The 20,818-nt window shown below is 45.5% G+C and overlaps 1 protein-coding gene across 1 annotated transcript in view; it reads left to right on the forward strand.

Moving 5' to 3' along the window:
• The first annotated feature begins 195 nt into the window (after nt 1-195).
• Nucleotides 196-20,818, forward strand: part of MYO9A (myosin IXA) — a 235,314-nt gene continuing 214,691 nt past the window's right edge. The window contains exon 1 of the mRNA XM_058665444.1: nt 196-331. The gene's annotated coding sequence lies outside the window, so the exon portion shown is untranslated. The remainder of the gene's footprint in view (nt 332-20,818) is intronic.

Below are 20,818 nucleotides of genomic sequence, written 5' to 3' on the forward strand. Positions count from 1 at the left end.
CGGCGCTGGAGGCGGCGCTCGAGGAGGCGCTGGAGGCGCCGCGGCCGTTGCCGCTGCCCGGAGCGTGGAGGCAGGCGCGGGGCTAAGGCGGGGTCCGGTCGCAGCGGCGTCCACGCGCGGTGTCGGGGAGCGGGAGGGGGTGGATGTGCCTGCCCAGCCGGGCGGGGTCTGTGTGACAGAGATGCGCGGCGGCCGCTCGCCAGGACCCTGAGGCGGCTGGGCCCACCCTCCTGGAAGCGGCCGGCCCTCGGGGGCCGCCCTCCCCATCCTCCCCGGGACCGCGGCGCAGGCGAAGGAAGGGGGCTGAGGTGGCCGCCTCGGCGGAGCCAAGGTAAGACCCGCCCCAGCGCCCGCGGCCCTGCTGGCCGCCCCGCCGGGCCCTCTCTCCGGAGAGCTCCGGCGGGAGGCCCCCCGCTCCCCTGCCCCGCGGAGCCGCCGCAGCCCCGCGCTCCCGGCTCTCCGAGGACCCTCCCGCGCGCCTTGCAGTGGCCGGACGCTGACGGGTCCCCGCCCCACAGCCCTGGGAGAGCCCGCTCGGGCTTTTTTTAATTTATTTTTTAAAATTTTTTTGGGGGGTTGTGGGGGGCGAGGACGTTTCCCGGAGCCTCCGGGCGCCGCGCGGAGCCTGGGACGGCAGCCCCCTCAGCTAGGCGAGCCCCCCGGCTCCTCTGGCCGCGGGCTTGCAGCCAGCCCGGGGCGCGGCTCGCGCTGTCGGCGTGGTGGAGCCGGCCTCCTTCGGAAGGGACTGGCTGAGGGAAGCCCTGGGAAGACGGTTGCGTGCCGAAGTCAGTCCCGCTGGGCCGGGGGCAGGCGGCCGAAAGGCGGGGAGCAGCGAGGAGGGCGGCGCCGGGCGTTGCGGGTCCAAGTGCTCCCCTTCCTTGTCCCTGGCGCTGCCGGAGCGCGCCCGGGTCTGACCTCTCAGGGGCTTCCATCTGCACGAAGTCCCCGTCGCACGAGTCGACGTTGACTGTAGATGTTTGCAAGGATTGCGCGTTGCATTTCGGTGATGCCTCCCCCCTCCCCCCGTTTTTGTGGGTGGGGAGGATGATTTGTTGTTACAAAATTCGGTCGAGAAATGCAGAGGTTTGTATCTTGCAAGGAGAGTAAGTAATAGACCTTAAGTAATTAGACCTCTGCTACTCGGTGCTTCTTCAGAGAGCAGGTACTGATGATGTCAGGGCAGCCCCGTCTGTAGCGGTGACAGGCTGGAAGACATAAATGTATGTTGAAGTTGTGTTCCTGAGGTGTCAGGAGATGTGATGTCACGTCAAGTGATCAGTGCGGTTTAAGGTTGGCATGGGATGAAGTAGAAGAACTTCTTTGTAGTAGTACTTTGTGTGTGTGTGTGTGTGTGTGTAGCAGAGGCGGGGGGACATCTTAATTGCAATTATTGGTCTGAACGCAGCTTGAAAGTCGAAGGCTCCCTTCCCCAAGCCACCCATTCTCCCTCTTTAGTTAGGGTCCCACTGTTCCCGGCTTCTCTTGCGTTGGTCCTGGGGTGTTTCGGGTGCTCAGCTGTTCTGTATGTTTATGTTGTAAAGATGCGAGGCACACTTGCATGTCTAGCATGCTGTCTGCTTTCCATCAAGCTTGCTTTTTGAACTTCAGAATGATTAGGTCCTAGAGGCCAATCTTCAGAAAGTTTTTGGAAAACGCATATTATGAAAGCACCATGGCTGGTTTAACTTTTTTTTTTTTTTTTTTTTTTTGCCAAAGTGAGTCTCTTTTGCAAGTTTAGTTCCATCTATTTGAAAGGCAGAGTGACTGACAAATCTTCCATCTACTTGTTTATTCCTGAATCCCTGCAGTAGCCAGAGCCAGGCTGAACAGGAGCAGGGAGGCTGGACCCAAACACTGGGTCTGTCCTCTGCTGTCAGTGATGGGTAAGTGGGAAGCTGGATCAGAAGCTGAGTAGCTGGGACCAAACTGGCTGGTCAGGGATGTGGGTGTCCCAATCAACAGTTTAACCTGTTGCTCCATCTTTTCATCCCTCCACTGTGAACTTCACTGTTGACGTATGATTTGCGTCTCAGTTTTGCCTTTTCTTTATTTTTCCCTCCCTTCCTCCCATATTTTTTCTCTTTCCCTTCCCCTCCCTGCTTCCCTCTCTCCCTTCTTCCCTTCCTTTTTTTTTTTTTTTAATTGGAAAGTCAGATTTACAGAGAGAAGGAGAGGCAGAGAAAGATCCTCCATCCGCTGGTTCACTCCCCAAGTGGCTTCAGCTGCTGGAGCTGAAGCTGAATTGATCCGAAGCCAGGAGCTTCTTCCAGGTCTCCCATGCCGGTGCAGAGTTCCAAGGCTTTGGGCTGTCCTCTACTGCTTTCCCAGACCGCAATAAGGGAGTTGAATGGGGAGTGGAGTAGCCAGGATACGAACCAGCACCCGTATGGGAGCCCGGTGCACATTAGGCAAGGACTTTAGCCACTAGGCTGCTTTACTTGGCCCTTGCACATTCTTTCTTAAGTTTCAGAAAGAAGTTTCACATAATTCCTTATTGCTTTTTTGTTATGTTTACCTTCTTTTAGTCCCAGATGTCTGCTCTCTAATGCTTTCTAAGTGGTGGTCTACTGTTTTTCTGCCTCTTGTTTTGTTGTACACTGGCGTTACTGCCTGCATTGCTGCCCAGTACATGTTCTAGGAAGCTGTTAAAGTGGAGCACTTGTTGAAAGGAGACGTGCACAAGGGAACCCAGGACTTCAAGAATAAAAGGAACCTAATACAGCTAGCGGCAGCAGAAGATAAGACTTCATCTTAGTGCCGTGTTGTCTTAGATACCATTTCTTTTGGGCTTTTTCTCTAACTCCTCCCATCTTACAGCTTTAGTTCCTAGTTTCTACTTGGGACGGCTGTGTCACTCGTATGCCAGCATCTTGCCTACTCCTGGCTGCTATCTTTTTTGTTGCTAGCTTTCTTCATCCTAGCAATGTCTGGCCTTAAGTCCTGGGAGGCAATTTCTTTTGGCTTGCTGCTGCTTCTCTCTGGCTGGTAGCAAGCTTGTGTACTCAAGTATCTAACCACTCCTGACCACTTAGTTGTCTGAGTGTTTATGGCGCATACGGACAGAGGGCAGGGTTGTAATGGTGACAGACACGGCGTGGTATGCAAGCTGTCCTTCCATAGAGTGGAGTTGTGAGCACGAAGATTTACCCTGCCTAGTCAGTGGGACACCAGGTGGGCGCCGTGTAAGCACGTTCTCACTGCTTGAGCGTGGCTGAAGGTGAGCAAGCTGTGGCTGTGCCTTTTCCTTCCCTTCTGTCTTCTCTAACTTCTGTGAGTTTTTAGTTAATCATGGTTGCACCTGGTGTTGGTCAGTTGCAGTGATATCAGCGTCTCTCCTTTTTCATGTTGTTTTGTGATTAGAAGCTTGGAGCTCCTTTCCTATAGAGTGACCTGCAGGTGCTCCTCCCTGCGTCTGTAGTAGTAGGAACTGCTTTCCTTCATATCGCTCTGATTACAGATTCCCTGCTCCTCTAGTAATAGTAATCACTGGCCTGTGTTCAGATTGTTTTTCTTTCTGTCCCTTTTTTCCCCACACATAATGGAAAATATGCGTTATTTGTCTTTCTGTGTCTGGCCTGTTTCACTTTTTAACTTTACATGATAACCCATTTTATTACCAATGAGAGTATTTCATTAGCTTTTTAAAATTCTATTTATGTACTTCATTTTCTTGATTGATTAATCTGTTGAAGGACACGTTGGTTGAGCCTGAATCTGGGCTATTGTGAATGGTTATGAACCTAAACACAGTAGTTCACATACCTTTGGAACCATGATTTGACTTTTTGTTTTTTTTAATATATGCCTAGTAAGATTGCTAGGTCATATTGCAGTTGGATTTCTAGTTTTTTTTAAATTTTAAATTTATTTTGTAAAGATTTACTTGTTTGTATCAGCAACACAGATTTACAGAGAGAAGGAGAGACAAAGTGAGAAAGATCTTCCATCTGCTGGTTTACTCGCCAAATGGCCATAGCAGCTGGAGTTGAGCCAGTCCGAAGCCAGGAGCCAGGAGCTTTTTCAGGTTTCCCATGTGGGTGCAAGGTTCCAAGGCACCGGGCCATTCTCCACTGCTTTCCTAGGCCATTAAGCAGGAAACTGGATGAGAGGTAGAGCAGCTGGGGCACGAACTGACACCCAAATGGGATGCCGGTGGTGCGGGATGGAGGATTAGCCTAGCACCATGCTAGTACCTATTTCTAGTTTCTAAAAGAGTTTCAATACTGTTGTCCATAGTAACTGTACTAATTTATGGTGCTTTTTCTTTGAATTGTTTTTTTCCATTCTTAGTGGATTTAAGCGTCCTCAGATGGCAGGTGTTCTTGCTGTAGCCCGTGGTTCTTTACAGCTCTGTAGTGTAATTGCTTAATTACTTGTCTGTTTTCTATTGTAGTCTTTGACTTCTTTGGTGGAAGAGATGAGTATCAGTGTTGTTAGTAATAAAGATTTTTAGATTGGTTTCTGAAGTTACACACTTTCTGTACGACATATGATGGGATTGTGTCCTGATAACACAATTGGAAATTCTGTAAGTTGAAAATGCATTTAATGTATCTGACCTACCAAACAGCATTGCTTAGCACAGTGAACTCGGTGGAATGCTGATTCTTTCCCTTTGTGAGTGTGTGGCTGACCGAAGGCTGTAGCTACTGCCACTGCTTAGCATCAGAAGGAGACTGAAGCTAACAGAACTATCCAAAAGGGGTTAAGGTTCAAAGTGCAAGTACAGTGCCTACTGAGCGAATATTGCTTTCCCCAAAGTGAATTGTCATTAAGTTTGGTGGGTATATTTTTATACTGTTTATGAAAGTACATAGATCAGTTGAATTTTCACCAAATGAATACAGAAATGTAAGAACACCTGTATTAGGATACAAAATATTACTGTTACTCTACAAACTATGTTGTATCCTATTTTAGTGAATTAGACTTATGTACGGGGAGAGAGAGAGAGACACCTTCCATTTGTAGATTTACTCTCCAAACGGCCACAACAGCTGGGGTTGGGCTAGGCTGAATTCAGGAGCCAGGTGCTGTGTTCTGGTCTCCCACATGAGTGGCGGGGTCCAAGCTCTTGGACCATCTTCCTCTGTCTCTCAGGTACATCAGCAGGTAGCTGGACTGGAAGTAGAGCAACTGGAACTCGAACTAGCACGCCAGTGCAGGATGCTGGGAGGCTTAACCTGTACCACAATGCCAACTCCAGATTTAATTTTAGTTTAACTGTTTAGTGTTCAGGTTTCTTGACATAACCTCTGTGTATCTTTAGACATGTAATAAGGGTCATCGACAGTGGAATTTTTATTTTATATGAAGAATTATGTAATTTATATTGTGCTATAGAAACAGTTTTGGGGGCTGATGATGTGGAGTAGCGAGTAAAGCCGTTGCCTGTGATGCTGACTTCCCATGTGGACATCTGTTTGAGTCTTAGGTGCTCCACTTCCATTCTGGCTCCATACTAATGTGCCTGGGAGAGCAGTGGAAGATGGCCCAAGTGCTTGCATCTTTGCACCTGGAAGAAGCTCAGGGTTCATGGCTTCAGCCTGGCCCAACCCTGGCCCAACCCTGGCATTGGTAGTTACCGGGGCAGTGAATCAGTAAATGGAAGATCTCTGTGTCTCTTTTTCTATGTAACTCTGACCTTCAGATAAAGAAAAGAAACAGTTTTGACATTTTTAATGCAATGGTTAAGTTAAAAAACATATACTGCTCATCTAAAATTTATTGTGGGGTGTTTACATTTGGGGAAGTTTTTTATTTATAAGTTGAATATGACAGATTGAAGTGCTTTGGCTGACAGTGGTCTGTTTGGAGTGGTGAACACACTTGGGCTGGTAAGGGGGCTTGAGGCAAATGCTGCTGGCTTGTGAGTTTGAGTGTGAATTATGTTACTAGCATTTTTTGGCGGTGGGGTCATCCAGCGGGCAGCTGGAGTGTAATTTTACATGTAGAGTTGAGGAAAGGACTAGCTGTCCTCTCATAGACAGCTGGCTTGCTGAAAATTGCTTCTTTTTATATGACTAGTGTTAGACTGTAACTCTCCTTTGATTTTCCTTAAACGTTTACAGTTTTGTAGTTCTTTGAATAATAAAAGTTTTTAAAAGTATACCTTTTCCTTAGAAAGACTCTGTTAACCTTAAATCCATGAAGTGGGAAGAATACGGACTTGCAAACCTGAAGTTCGGCAGACTTATGTTGAAGTTCTAGCCTCATGACCTGGGAGCTGTCACTCAGGGGCAGGTCACTTCCCATTTCTGAGCTCAGAATGTTCATCTCACAAAAGGTTATCACAGAGTTAAGGTGCTAAGCGCATGCAATCCAACAAGCCTGCCTTGTTGTTGTGTTTGGACATAAGATCGAGAATTTCATTGTGTGACTGTCAGAGTAAATGACTAATCAAAGTTTGTTGCTTGTAGAAGTAGATATTAAGATAATGTTTCCGTGTTTCAGGTATGATTGTACTTTTCAGTTCCGTACACTTCAAAGAAAGGCTTCTCTTGATGTCTTAGTGGGTAAGATGATTGGATATTGGAAAGTATTCTGATTCATTCTGGAGTATCACAGCAGAAATGTGTCGTGTTTGCCCATGACAAACATTCCTGAAATCATTGACAGATTGTGCTACTACCGCAGTTCATAGTGTAAGTATTTGCTTGAAATTGTTTGTTTTATCGATCAGTTGATAGGCTGAGCAATCACTGGACATTTATTATGTAAGGGCTTGAGGTAACTGAGTAGATATGTTTGTAAAGGATTTCTAGATGATGGTTTTTTTTTTGTTTGTTTATTTTGTTTTGCAGCTATCTCGTTTTTAGTTCTCTTGTTTCTTTGCCAACTTTTTTTTGGTAATGCTTAAAATATGCTAAAAAGTTGAAATGACAAAAAAGAACATCAGTACATCTGCCATCTAGATTAAAAGTTTAATGTTGCTCCATCCATACTTGCTTTCTTGTTGTCTGTATATGTGTGTATTTTTGCTGAACTTTTTGGAAGTTCATATAATGACACGTTTCCCTCAAAATACTTTGTATGTTTTCAAAGAGACAGGTATTTATTTATTATTAAGACACAGGCGCACACACACACACACACACACACTCACAGAAGAGAGACTAGTTCCTTCCCTCACTGCCCATGACTGGGGCTGGCCAGGCGAGAGCTAGGAGCCAGGAACTCAGACTCAGGTATTTGAGTTGTCATCTGCTGGCCTGTTAGGTCTTGCAGGAGCAGGAACCTGGAGTTAGAAGTGGATCTGGGAGATGAATCTAGGTACTTGATATGGGATATGGGCTTCTATTTTTTTTCTTTATTTTTATTTGCAAAGGCAGAGTCATAGAGAGAGGTGAGAGGGAAGAGGAGAGAGATCTTTCACCCACTTGTTCACTCCCCAAATAGCTGGATCTCTTGGGGCTTCAGCCAGGCTGAAACCAGGAGCCAGAAGCTTCATTGGCGTTGGCCAAATGGGAATAGGGTCTAAAGACTTGGCTGTCAGAAGTGGGGAAACTGGCATGCACACTGGTGCCCGTATGGTATGCCAACATTGCAAGTGGTTGCTTAACCCATTAATGCTACAATGCTGGCCTGGATACGGGCATCTTAAGTGGCTTCTTGACTGATAGGCCGCCGAATATCAGAGAAAAGGCATTCTTTACAATGCAAGCGTGCCATTGGCAGTGCCTGAGAGACAGTAGCCAAGCTTTACAACATGTTCCTGGGTTTGTGGATGCACTATGGTAGACTTCGTCAGCCAGTAGACTTTGGAAAGATTTTTCCCAGTCTTGATTCAGTGACATCTCAGAACTATCAAAACACTCAGAACACTCTTCCCCACATTGGGGTGTCTAAGGCTTCTTCAAATGATCATCACCCCTCATCTCCGGGTGCTGATACAGTTTGATAGCAAGGAGTGCTCCCCTCCCCATTCCTTCTTGCAGATATAGGAGAGAGAGGGAGAGAGAGAGAGAGAAAGAGAGAGAGAGACAGAGAGACAGAGAAAAGGAAGAAACATTTGTCCTGCCCACCTTCCTCCATGCCTGATCCTTCCTACCTTAATTGGAGATCCATAGTGACTTGCATCCCTTTCAGCTGTGTAAGCAATATTAAAAATAAAATAAAATAGAATTAGTGGCAATTCCTTAACATTTAAACCCAGTCTGTGTTTTTAACTTTTTAAACAGTTTTTAACTTTTTTAACTATGTTTTTAACAGTTTTTAACTTTTTTCCTTTGCTTTTCATTTTCTTTTTAGTTTGTTTTAATCTGTAATATTTTCTTTCCACATTTCCCCTCCTTATGATACTGATGCTTCTTTGCAGAAACCAGATCATGTATCTTAGGAAATGGCCTGCTTTTGAAGTGAGTATTTAGCCTGGTCCCCCTTGGGAATGCCTGAGTTCGATTCCCATTTCTGGCTCTTGGCTTGAGCTTCCTGCTGATGCCTGTCTGGGCGGCAGTGATGATGATGGCTGAGTCATCTGGTTCCTGCCACCCCTGTGAGAGCCCTGGCTTGTATTCCTGACTCCTTGTCTTGTGTTGGTCTAGCCCTGGTTACTGGGGACATTTTGGAGGTAAACCAGAGGGGGAAGCTCTGTGTGTGTGTTGATGGAGTGATTGTACCATTTTCTAAAGTAATTGATTATTTCTTTGCACTACTATTTACCCTCTTTTCTGTGAATATAATGTGTAAATTGAAAGGCATTTATTTTCTTTATTGTTTAAATTAAAAAAAAATTTTTTTTGTGTTTACATAGTTGATCACAGTGGGAAGGGTTGAGAATTAGGGGAAAGTGGATGAGACCATTGTTGGGGAGAAGCTGCACCCAGCCTCCCTACTGCCTCAGTACCCAGGGATGGTGAACAGCCACCCGATGTCATCCCAGGGTCCCCGGTCTGGAACATGCTCCCAAGAGTTCTGTTTAAGTGGTTTAATTCTGAAATGTTGTCAATCTCGTCAGTCCAGGGATGAGGAAATCCTTTCAAGGTCCATGGGCTGACAGAGTCCGCCTTAAAATCTCCATTTGCTCAGATATTTGCTGTCAACACTTGGCTGGGGTAACTGAGCAATTTGTTCTGCTCTCCTCCTTGTGCTGTGATACCAGATGTCCTCTGCAGACCCCAATGGACTGCCATATCTTCTGTGTGCATCTGGGCATGTCATCCATTGCTCTCTCTTATCCACTGAGGAGGCCCAGTTCTGACACATGCACTGCATCATCAGAATGCACACATTCTCCCCATGGTTGGAGTTCTGAGTCCAACAGTTCAGTTGGGGGGATCCTCATCTGATGTGATCCCAGACTGGTCTCACATGTGCTTGTCAGTACGGGGTCCTGCTCAGTCCGTCACTCATGTCAACCTAATGCACACAGTAGTAGTTACAATTGCTGGGACAGTTTGTTTCTAGCGCCATCTCTTATGCAAACCGATGGATGCTGCTGCCCAGTCCAACCCAACCCACTACATACTTGGCCCTCATGTACACCAGTGGGAGCACCTCCTAATAACCACCAGTAGATGTACCCTCAGCCCTGGTTCCTGTGCTTGCCAGTATGTGCAGCAGACTGATCTAGTCTGTCCTACACCCATCAGTTCTCATACACATTGATGGGTATTGGAACCTAGTTCAACCCAACCAACCACACTATCCAGCCCACGCTCATGCTCGTAGATGACACCACCTGTTTAGCCACGCTCACCCTCTGTGCTGCCCCCCATACCGGGCTTGTACCCCTTCCCCTGGGTCTCATGTGTACTGGTGGGTGTTGTGACCCAGTCTGGCATGGCTTGCTTCATCCTGGCATTTGCTGGCAGGTTCTGCAGCCTGATCTAGACAATTTGCCCCCAGATCCAACTCATGCTGGTGGGTTATGCAGCCTAGCCCAGCCCAACCAGCCCTCAGTCCCAGCCCTAATGTGGGCTGGTTGGCCAGTCCTGCATCCTGTCCTGTTTTTCAGCTCTGCCAGTGGGTGTTATGAACTGGCCCAGCCTGGGCCATCCCATACCTGACCCATATGTGCCAGTGGGTACTATAACCTAGCCTGGTCTGGGCTTCCCTCAGCCATGATTCTTGTACTTACCTGCAGAGACTGCGTCCTGACAGTGGAGTTCCCCAAGCTCCTCTATCAGTTCTCCTCCCGGGGCAGATCTCGCACATACTGGTGGATTCTTGGCCCAAACTGACTTAGTCTACCTTGTGTCCTGGCAAGAACCATGTCCTTGCCCGACCAGCCCCATCCACTCTGGTTCTTTGTGTTGAGTGCTACAACCCAGTCACACCTGGTGTTCACTCAGACACAGCTCTCATGTAGTTCAGTGGGTGCTGAGACCTAGCTGAGCCAGTTCTACACCCACTCTGGGTTTCATGAGCAGCAGTGGGTGCTGGAGTCTAGCTCGGTTTGGTGCACTCCAAACCCAGTCCACACTCACGCTGAGAAACACTGCAGCCATATCCAGTCCAGATCTCCGCCCCCTTTCTGGCTCTCATGCTCACTGATGGAAACCACAACCCATCGGGACATCCCCTTAGCTCCCCACCTAGGCTTGTTACTAGCCACAGATCTTGCATGTGGCAGTGGTTGCTCTGATTGGCATCGCCCATCCCTTGTCTTCGCCTTTCCCATCTGATGCTGTAACCTGTCCTGTCCCAGCCTGCCCCCAGTCCCAACTCTAGCTAGTGGTTGCTGCGGCCTAGTCCTGCCCAGTCTGCTCCCTGGTTCATACAAATTGGTAGATTGATATCCTAGCCTGGCATGACCCACACTCCAGCCTGCCTCCTGCACATGCCAATGGGCTAAGGTTTGTTCCAGCCCTGCCCAATCTGCCCCCCTCTGGAACCAACCTGCATACTTGATGATGGGTGGAGCAACCTTGCCCAGCCTGACCAACACCCAAGCCTGAATCACATGCCCACCAGCAGGAGCTACAGCCCACCAGGGACATTTCCCAGCTTCCTCTGCCAGGACTACTCCCAGAGCCAAATCTTACACGTGTCAGTGGGAGCTAGGCCCTTTCTTGGCATAGCCTGCCCCTTCTGTCCCAGCCTTTGTATGAGCTGGTGGATGCGGCCTGGCCCACCTCATGCCCTGTTCTTGGGTGCGCCTGTGGCTGCTGTAATCTAGACCAGCCCTGCTGTTCCCAACCCCAATATCCATGATTGTTGCAGGGTTCCATGGTCATGCCTAGCTCAGCCTGTTGCTACCCCAAACTCCTGAGCAAACCGGTGGAAATTGCAGTTCCACAGGGGTGATCTTACATATTCCCCACAGGATCTGACCCCAGACCTAATCCTCGCATGCTGGTTAGTGTCATGGCCCAGCGTAACATCACGCATCCCCTGTTTCTGACTCTGGTAGGTGCTGTGATCTAGCCCTGCCAAGTAGGCCCCAGTCCTAGCTTTAGTGTGCGCCAGTGGGTGATAGTCAGCTGTGGTCCATGCTAACTAGCCTGCCGGAGTCCAGCTCCAGCTGAGTTTGGAACTCGAGAATGGTGCGTGGAATAGGTGTAGAGAAAATAAACATCACTACGATTTCATGATCATAATAGACAAATGCAAGAAAGCTGTCCCCTTTATTTATACGGAAACCCTCAAAAGCTCTGGCACAGACTTTTGACGTCATGGTCAAGTGGATGTATCCAAGAATAATTCTGCCATTTGTTTCACCTAAAAACTCAATAGAAGTTCCTACTACAATTCTTATTTTACAACTCAATCTTGTATCACAAAAAGAGAACCTAAAGATCAAGGAAAGAATGAAACCTTAAACACAGATCCCTTCATTAGCATAAGGTCAATGCAGACTTTAGCCACTAGGTTAAGGCACTGCCCCCCCCCCCCCTTTATAAGATTTGTTTGAAAGGTAGAGACACAGTGAGAGGGAAATGGGAAGATTTTTCCCATTTGCTGTTTCACTTGCCATGAGCCCCATGGCTGTGGCTGGGCCAGGTCAAAGGCAGGATTCTGGAATTCCGTGTGGGTCTGCTCACAGACATGTAAGGAAAACCTAGTATTTTGGTCATCCTCTGCTGCCTCCTAGGTGCATCAGCAGGCAGCTGGGTCAAAAGTAAGGTGACTTGGACTTGAACCAGTGTTCTTGAATGGGATGTTGGCACTGCAGGCAGTGGCTTAAAACCAGGTGATCTTTTGGGGCTGGTGCAGTGCTGTAGCAAGCATTCTCTGCCTGCAGTGCTGGCATCCCATGTGGGCACTGATTTGTGTCCCAGCTGCCCCATTTCTCATCCAGCTCCTGATGCTTATGACCTGGGAAAGCAGCAGAAGATGGCTCAAGTCCTCGGGCCCCTGCACCCGTGTGGGAAACCCAGAGAAGCTCCTGTTTCCTGCCTTTGGATCGGCTCGGCTCCGGCTGTAGTAACCATTTGTGGAGTGAACCTATCGGTGGAGTATCTTTCTGTCTTGTCTTCTGTCTGTAAATCTGCCTTCCCTATAAAATAAATAAATCTTTTAAAAAGACACATTTCCCAGCTCTGTAATTTTTAGATGTTTATTAGCTGTCATTCTTCATTTATTAATAAGAGCTTTATAACCTTGTTAAGTGGAGAGAACTGCAGTTCTCTCCTGTCTAGCTTCTAGAGTGAAGAGTTGACCAATAGTTATCTATGCTAGGGACAACTGTTGTTTTTGAGTGGTATCTTGGATTTTTACTTGATAGGCATTTCTTTTATTATTATTATTATTATTATTATTATTTTATGGTATGGTTCCATAGATCCTTGGATTTCCCTTCTTCTGTCTCCAAGTCCCCTCACCCCCATTGAGTTTCCCTATATTTTTACTATAGTATAGTTCTTCATACACAGTCATATGTCCATCACTGCGGTCATGAACAGTGGCAGAGAGTCCAGCATCCCATTGTCAAGATATAGTTAACAGTTTCATTGGGAGTCCATCTTTGATCTGGAAGTAGAGATGCATACTGCATTGTATCCTCACATCTGGATATGATAGTCTCCATTACACAGTTACTATACATCCCTGTGGGTGAAAAGCTACAAAATAAAGTCAATAATAGGAAGGAAAAAGAAGAAATTAACAACACCGTGAAGTTAAATAACATGCTGCTGAATGACTAGTGTGTCGCTGAAGAAATGAAAAAGAAAATCAAGAACCTTCTTGAAGAAAATGCTACTGTATGATCTATGAGTCATTGAAGAATTTAATCAGAAGAAAGTGTTTTGAAGAGATGAAACTAACAGAAAACATCAAAACCTATGTGATAGTTTCCGCCGATTTTTGTCTCTTCTAGACAACAAATAGATGGGTTTTGTTTTTTTAATCCAGTCTACTAATCTAGGACGTTTGAGTGATGAATTTAAGCTAATATGAATGGGTGGTAATCTGATCTTGTCATTTTAGTATTGGGTTGTTCATTGATTTCATCTTCTGTTTTTTTTTTTTTTTTTAAAGATTTATTTATTTTTATTGGAAAGCCGGATATACAGAGAGGAGGAGAGACAGGAAGATCTTCCGTCCGATGATTCACTCCCTAAGTGAGCCGCAACGGCCGGTACGCTCCGATCCGGAGCCAGGAACCAGGAACCTCTTCCAGGTCTCCCACGCAGGTGCAGGGTCCCAAAGCTTTGGGCCGTCCTCGACTGCTTTCCCAGGCCACAAGCAGGGAGCTGGATGGGAAGTGGAGCTGCTGGGATTAGAACCGGCGCCCATATAGGATCCTGGGGCGTTCAAGGCGAGGACTTTAGCCGCTAGGCCACGCCGCTGGGCCCGTCTTCTGTTATTTTAATGGGATGTTCTTTGCATTTGCCTTTGGTTTTGGTGAGCACTGTTCCTTTTCTCTGTCAAGAGAACATCTTGAAGTATCATTTGTAGGACAGGTTTGGAAGAGGCATATTCTTTTAACTTTACTGTGGAAGAATTTTATTTCATTTTCAAAGACAAAGGAAAGCTTTTCTGGGTACGTTATCCTGGGCCTACAATTTTTTTCTTTTAGGAGCTGGAATATGTTGCACCATTCTCGTCTGGCCTGTAAAGTTTCCTGTGAGAGAGCTCCTGTGAATTTAATTGGCATTCCGTTATATGTCATAGATTTTTTTTTTTTTAAAGATTTATTTTTTTTTTTTAATTTTTATTACAAAGTCAGATATACTGAGAGGAGGAGAGATAGAGAGGAAGTGGAGCTGCTGGGACCAGAACCAGCGGCCACATGGGATCAAGGCAAGGACCTTAGCCACTAGGCCACGCCGCCGAGCCCCCATAGATTTTTTTCACGTGCACATTTGAGGTTCTTTTCCTTATATTCGATTGAAGAGAGCTTGATGATCATGTGTCTTGGTGAAGATTCCTTTTGATCAGGCCTGTTGGGAGTTCTGTGCCCCTCCTGAATGTTGTTTCCAAATTCTTTCTCTAGATTAGGGAAATTTTCCTATAAGTCTTATATTTGGTTTTTAAATACACTGTGTTTCAGTTCTTGAATACTTTTTTTTAGCTTGACTCAGCTCTGCTTCTAGATTTTTGTTTATTTCCCCCTGGTGACAGGAAATATCTTCCAATTTTGAGATTCTTTCTTCTGCTTGCTTCATTCTATTTTGGAGACTCTCCACTGTACTTTTAATTTGCTCCACTGTATTCTTCATTTCTGATACATCAGCTTTCATTTAATTAATTTTCTGTGTGACATATTCCTTAAATTCCTTGAACTCCTGTATTACGTGCTTCTCGTTGATAAGAAGCTTTATAACAGGTGTTTTGAATTCTGTATCGCCTGTTTTCTCGATGTCTTCTTTAGTGAACTCTGAGGTTGGCAAAGGGTTTTGCTCCTTTGCAGGGGAATTTTCAGTAATATTCATTGTGCTTCTGTCTCTGCTTTTACACTAGTCATTGTTCTTCTGGTTAGCAGATTCTTCTCCTTGGGGCAGGTTTCTAAGCTCTGTCACCCACAGGTCTACAGTTCGATTTTACTTATTGTGGTTGGCACACAACTCTTTGTAATCACTTGTGCCACTCTTTCCAGCAAATTTGAGTTCTTATGTTAGATTTCCACCATGGTCTCTGTAGCCCCAGCTCCTGGCTCACTAGTCGCTACCTCCTGTGATACCATGATGAGGCTGCACTATTGTCTGTACGACTTTTCTCCCACTTCCGGTTGGAGCAGGTTCCACGTTTAGGGAGACACCAGATGTCCTGTATGGCTAGGTTGTTAGTGGTGCTGATCTTGCTGGAACCTGTTGGCCGTTAGGTCTGGGTGACACATGGACCTATTTTGACCTGCTCGATGCCAAGGTCAGTATTATTTTCTCTGTGCAAGGGAGGATTTAGGCACCAAGGCATTGTGCTGCAACCTGCATGTGTTCTTTTGTACTACTTTAAAACTTGCATGGAATGCATTTTGTAAAACTTCACAGAGTTAAGAGTTTGTTTTTGAGAATGCCCAATATTCTCTTATTTGTCCACAGTTTTATTTAGTGAGTTTAGTTCCAATGTGTGTAATTTTCTGAGTATGTTTAAGTACATATTACTCATTAAGTTTAGTAAAAAATAACGTTTCTTTTCCAGATAATTGGGAAATTGATTTTTGCAAGTCATAGTTGACTTGGTTTTTGCAGAGAAAGTTTTAGGATAATTTAGCATGTAGGTGTGCTTTCTTTCCTTTGAGGATGGGACACAGGCAGTACTCACTGTTCATCTGTTCCACTTTTTATAGAACCTACGTCTGAAGGTGCAGTAGATACTGTTTTTTTCCCCTGTGCTCCTTGCCTTCATGAAGTGTTTGAACTAAAAACCTTTCATCTTGTGTGTGTGTTTTTTTCTTAAAGATTTATTTATTTTTATTACAAAGTCAGATATACAGAGAGGAGGAGAGACAGAGAGGAAGATCTTCCGTCCGATGATTCACTCCCCAAGTGAGCACAACGGCTGGTGCTGTGCCAATCCGAAGCCAGGAACCAGGAACCTCTTCCGGGTCTCCCACACGGGTGCAGGGTCCCAGTGCTCTGGGCTGTCCTTGACTGCTTTCTCAGGCCACAAGCAGGGAGCTGGATGGGAAGCAGAGCTGCTGGGATTAGAACCAGCGCCCATGTGGGATCCTGGGGCGTTCAAGGTGAGGACTTAAGCCACTAAGCCACACTGCTGGGCCCTGCGTGTTTTCTTTTTAAAGATTTATTTTTTACTTACTTGAATGGCAGAGTTAGTGGTTCTCTGCAGCACTGGTTTGCTCTGTTCCCATGTGTGGTGGAGCTGGATCTCCATCCAGCGCTGGTTCCCTCTGCTCCTGCGTGTGTGGTGGAGCTGGATCCAAATTAGAGCAGCCAGGGCTTGACCGGCCTCCTCTGGGATGGTGACTCATCCCACTGTGATCCAATGGCAGCTTTGACCTAGGTGCTCAACAACTCTGTCCTTGCTGGTTGTTTCCTGCAGCTTCCCCTCTCTCGTTCCCATTAACTTCAACCTTTCTTTTTTCCTCTTTTGTGCATTACATCCCTCACGATTGTAGGCTTCCAAGCATTCATTACATACCTATGTACAATCAAGTGAGAAAAAGAAGATGTGTTTTGTGAGTACAGTGGGTCAAAGGCTAGGAAATATTAAGTTGGCAGGAAATAATAGCCGTTGAAGTACAAGGAATTCAGACTCTAGGGCTGTGGACTAGAAATTTGCTGTAAGAGATTCTAAACTATCTTTTTAAAAAAAGATTTATTTATTTTAATTGGAAAGCAACATCAGATTTATAGGCAGAAGGAGAGACAAAGAAAAAGATCATGCATCTGCTAGTTCATTCCCCATGTGTTTGCAAAAGCTGGAGCTGAGCTGATCTGAAGCCCGGAGCCTGGAGCTTCTGGGTCTCTCATGCAGGTGCAGGGTCCCAAGGCTTTGGGCCATTGTCTGCTGCTTTCCCAGGCCACAGGCAGGGAGCTGGGTGGAGCAACAGGGGCATGAACTGGCACCCATGTAGGATCCTGGCTCTTGCGAGGTGAGGATTTAGCCATTGAACAATTGTGCTGGACCCAAAACTGTTTTTTACTCCTGTTATTGAATATTTGTTTCATCAATTGAACAAAAAATATTTGAGCATCTGTCATGAGCAGCTTGCTGTGTGCTGTGGGTGGGCATTGTGGAGAATGCCATAAATTATGTCATTATGATAATTTTAAGTTATTTTATCTTTAAAAATTATTTTTTATTTGAAATGCAGAGTTACAGAGAAGGAAAGTGGGAGAGAGAAACACAAATCTTCCATTTGCTGGTTCACTCCCCAAATGGTCACAATGGCCAGCGCTAGGCTGGCCCAACGCTGGAAGCCATGAGGTTCTTCTGAGTCTCCCTTGTGGGTGCAGTGGCTCAGGGCCTTGGCCACCCTCCACTGCTTTCCCAGGCTGTTAGCAGGGAGCTGGATCAGAAGTGGAAAAGCCGGGGCTCAAACTGGTGCCACCACTGGCAGAGGCTCAGTGTGCTACACGATGGCACTAACCTCAATCATTTTCTTTGCCTTTAAAAAATTTTTTTTATTTTTTGCGGTATTTATTTTTATTGGGAAGGCGGATCAGATTTTACAGAGAGAAGAATAGTCAGAGATCTGCCATCTGCTGTTCAACTCCTCAAATGACTATAGTGGCTGGATTTGAGCTCATCTGAAGCCAGGAGCCACGAGCTTTTTCTGAATCTCCCATGTTGGTGCAGGGTCCCACTATTGCTTTTTTAGGCCACAAACAGGGGGCTGGAAGGGAAGTGGAGCAGCCGCAGAAGACACAAACTGGCACCCATATGGGATGTCTGCGTTTAGAGGTGGAGGATTAGCCAGTTGAGTCAGTGTTTTCTAAAGTGCTCATTAGGTCCAGACCAGGTTACCTTTTTGAAAGACAGTGGTTTTACCATATTGTTTTGATGTATATGAGAATGTAATAAATACATACAGTTTAAGGAAAATTATGAAGGGAATATTTGTTTTGCCTTTGCCGAGACCAACAAACCAGAAGTGCCTCCCTCCTGCTTCACTTTGTCATGTGTCTGTCCTCAAGTGAATGGCCACATGTTCCCAATCCTCATCATCATCATTTTTTTTTCGCATTTCTCCATAATTGTAAATCCTAGGAATTATAACCTTAAACAGTGTAGGTTTTTTTGAACTAAATGGGGTAATACTGTATTTCATATGATTCTTACATATTTTTAAAAGATTTATGTATTTTGTACTTATGAATTTTGAAACTTAGTTTTGTATACACATGCATATACAGACACACACATAAATACATACAGAAAGAGAGAGAGAAATCTATCCTCTTGTTTACTCCCCTGATGACTACATTAGCAGGGAGACAGAATAGAAGCAGAGCGTCTGGGACTTGAATGAGACCTACAATGTGGGACGTTGGCTTCCCAAACTGTGGCTTCACCTGGCCTGCTGCCATGCTGGCTGCACATTTATTTATTTATATTTATTTTTAATTTTTGTTTCATGTGGCTGTTCATTGCTAAGCAGCTTGAGAAGAATATCCTGTCTTCATTGACTTGCCTTGGTTTCTTCTTCAAAGATCGCTTTACTTTGTTAGTGTAGGCCAGTAACAGGATTCTCTGTTGCACTGATCTGTTTGTGTAGTGTTTTGCCAAAGCTGTTTATCTTGATTGCTACAATTATTCAGTAAGTTTGAGATCCTGTAGTGTCTGGCTCCTTTAAATGTTTATGATAAATGTGTATTATGAAAAAACTGTGCATGGACTTCAAGTTTTTGTTGCATCAGAATACACATCTTTTAGCGCAATTTTCTATGAGTTTTTTGCAATTTCCTCACATTGACTTGTTTATTCTGGGTCTTTCAGGCTTTCATATAAACCTTATAATATCTTTGTCATTATCCGTGAAGTACTGTTGGTGGAGTTTTGATACAGACAGTTGAATATATTGGTAAATTTGGAGAAAGTATGCATCTTAATAACGCTGAGTCTTGGCCCAGCACGATGGCTCGGTGGTTACCAGGATCCTATGTGGGTACAGGTTCATATCCCAGCTGCTCCGCTTCCCATCCAGCTCCCTACTAAAGGCCTTGGAAAGCAGTCAAGGATGGCCCAAAGCCTTGGGACCCTGCACCTGCATGGGAGACCCAGAAGAAGTTCTTGGTTGTGGGTCAACTCAGCTCCGAGCTGTTGCAACCATTTGAAGAGTGAACCAGTGGACAGAAGATCTTTGTCTCTTCTTCTGTCTCTAAATCTAATCTTGCTTTCCAATAAAAATAAATAAATCTTTTTAAAAAATAATGCTGAATCTTCCTAGTCTTGAAAATAGTATATTTCTGCATTCTATCTTTCATGTCTTTTTTGTTAGTTTTGTTGTTAGGTTTGTTGTTATTCATTCGTTATTTGAAAGGTGGACACGGAGAGACAGACTGAGAGGACATCCAGCTAGTGGTTCACTGCCCAAATGCCAAAGCAGGTGGGGCTGGGGCAGGGAAAAGTTGAGAGCCAGGAGCCAGTCTTGGTCTCCCATGTATGTAGCAGGGTTCCAAACACTTTTATTAAAAAAAAAGTTTATTTTGCTTATTTGAAAGACATATAGAGAGTTGGAGGGAGAAAAACAGAAATCTTGTATCTACTGGTTAACTCCCTAAATGGCAATAATGATGGTGGCTCGAGCAGGCTCACACAAGATGCCAGGAACTCCATCTGGGCTTCTCATGTAGGGGTCAGAGGTTCAAGTACTGGGACCATCATTTGCTACCTTCTCAGGTATGTTTAAGAGGGAGCTGGATTGGAAACAGATTATCTGGGTCTGAAATTGCCACTCTAACATGGTATGCAAGTGGCAGGTTAACACACTGTGCCACCAGAGTTGGCTCCAGGGACCCAAGTACTTGATCCACTACCAGTTGCCTTCCACGGTGTGTTAACAGGAAGCTGAGGTGGAGCTGGGACTGAGACCCAGGTACTCCTCCATGGGATGTGGGTGTCCCAAGCAACATTGTAAATATGGTAGCATATGTCTTTCTCTTGGATTTAGATTCTGTCCTAAATATTGCTGTATTTCAAATATCACTTTAAATTTTTTCGTGTGGTATTTAGAAATATGCTTCGTTTGCTTGTGATGACCTCGTATTGTGTGAATTTGCCAACGTTGGTGATTAGTTTACTTGACTATTCCATTGAAACCTCTGTGTGTAAAAATAAATTGGGTGCTGGTACTGTGGCATAGTAGCTAAGCTGCCGCTGCAGCATGCCCTGAGGCCCTGGTTTGAGTCCCAGCTGCTCCACATCCCATCCAGCTCTGTGCTAATGCACCTGGGAAATTAGTGGAAGATTGCTCAAGTCCTTGGACCGCTGCACCTGTAAGGGAGTCCCAAGTATGTGGGCTTCTGCAACTCATGTGGGAGACCTGGAGGAAACTTCTGACCCTCCAACTCCCTCTCCTGCTCCCCTTGCTCCCTGTGTCTTTGTGTGTCTCCCTGTCTCTCTTTCAGAAAATAAATATCTTTAGATATATAAAGGATCATAACAAAACAAAAAAGACATATTATCTGACAATAATGGTGGCAGTTAATTCCTTCTTCAGTGTTTATGCATTCAGTTTTTCCCTCATGGCATTGGCTGTTATGTTAGGTCCATTGTACTGAATGGAAGCAGTGGACATGGCTGCCTTGGACTCAGTGTTTTCTGATAATGTTCATCCTTTCCTTCTGATCTAGACTCCCGTATGAGATTATTTTCCTTCAGTCTGAAGAAATTCCTGTGACATTCTTTTTTTTATTGATTACATTGCATTATGTGACACAGTTTTATAGGCATTGGGATTCCCCCCTCCCCTCCCCAAATCCCCCCATGGTGGATTCCTCCACCTTGTTGCATTACCACAGTTCAAAAT

Source organism: Ochotona princeps, chromosome 6 (genome assembly GCF_030435755.1).
Source record: "Ochotona princeps isolate mOchPri1 chromosome 6, mOchPri1.hap1, whole genome shotgun sequence".
NCBI lineage: Eukaryota > Metazoa > Chordata > Mammalia > Lagomorpha > Ochotonidae > Ochotona > Ochotona princeps.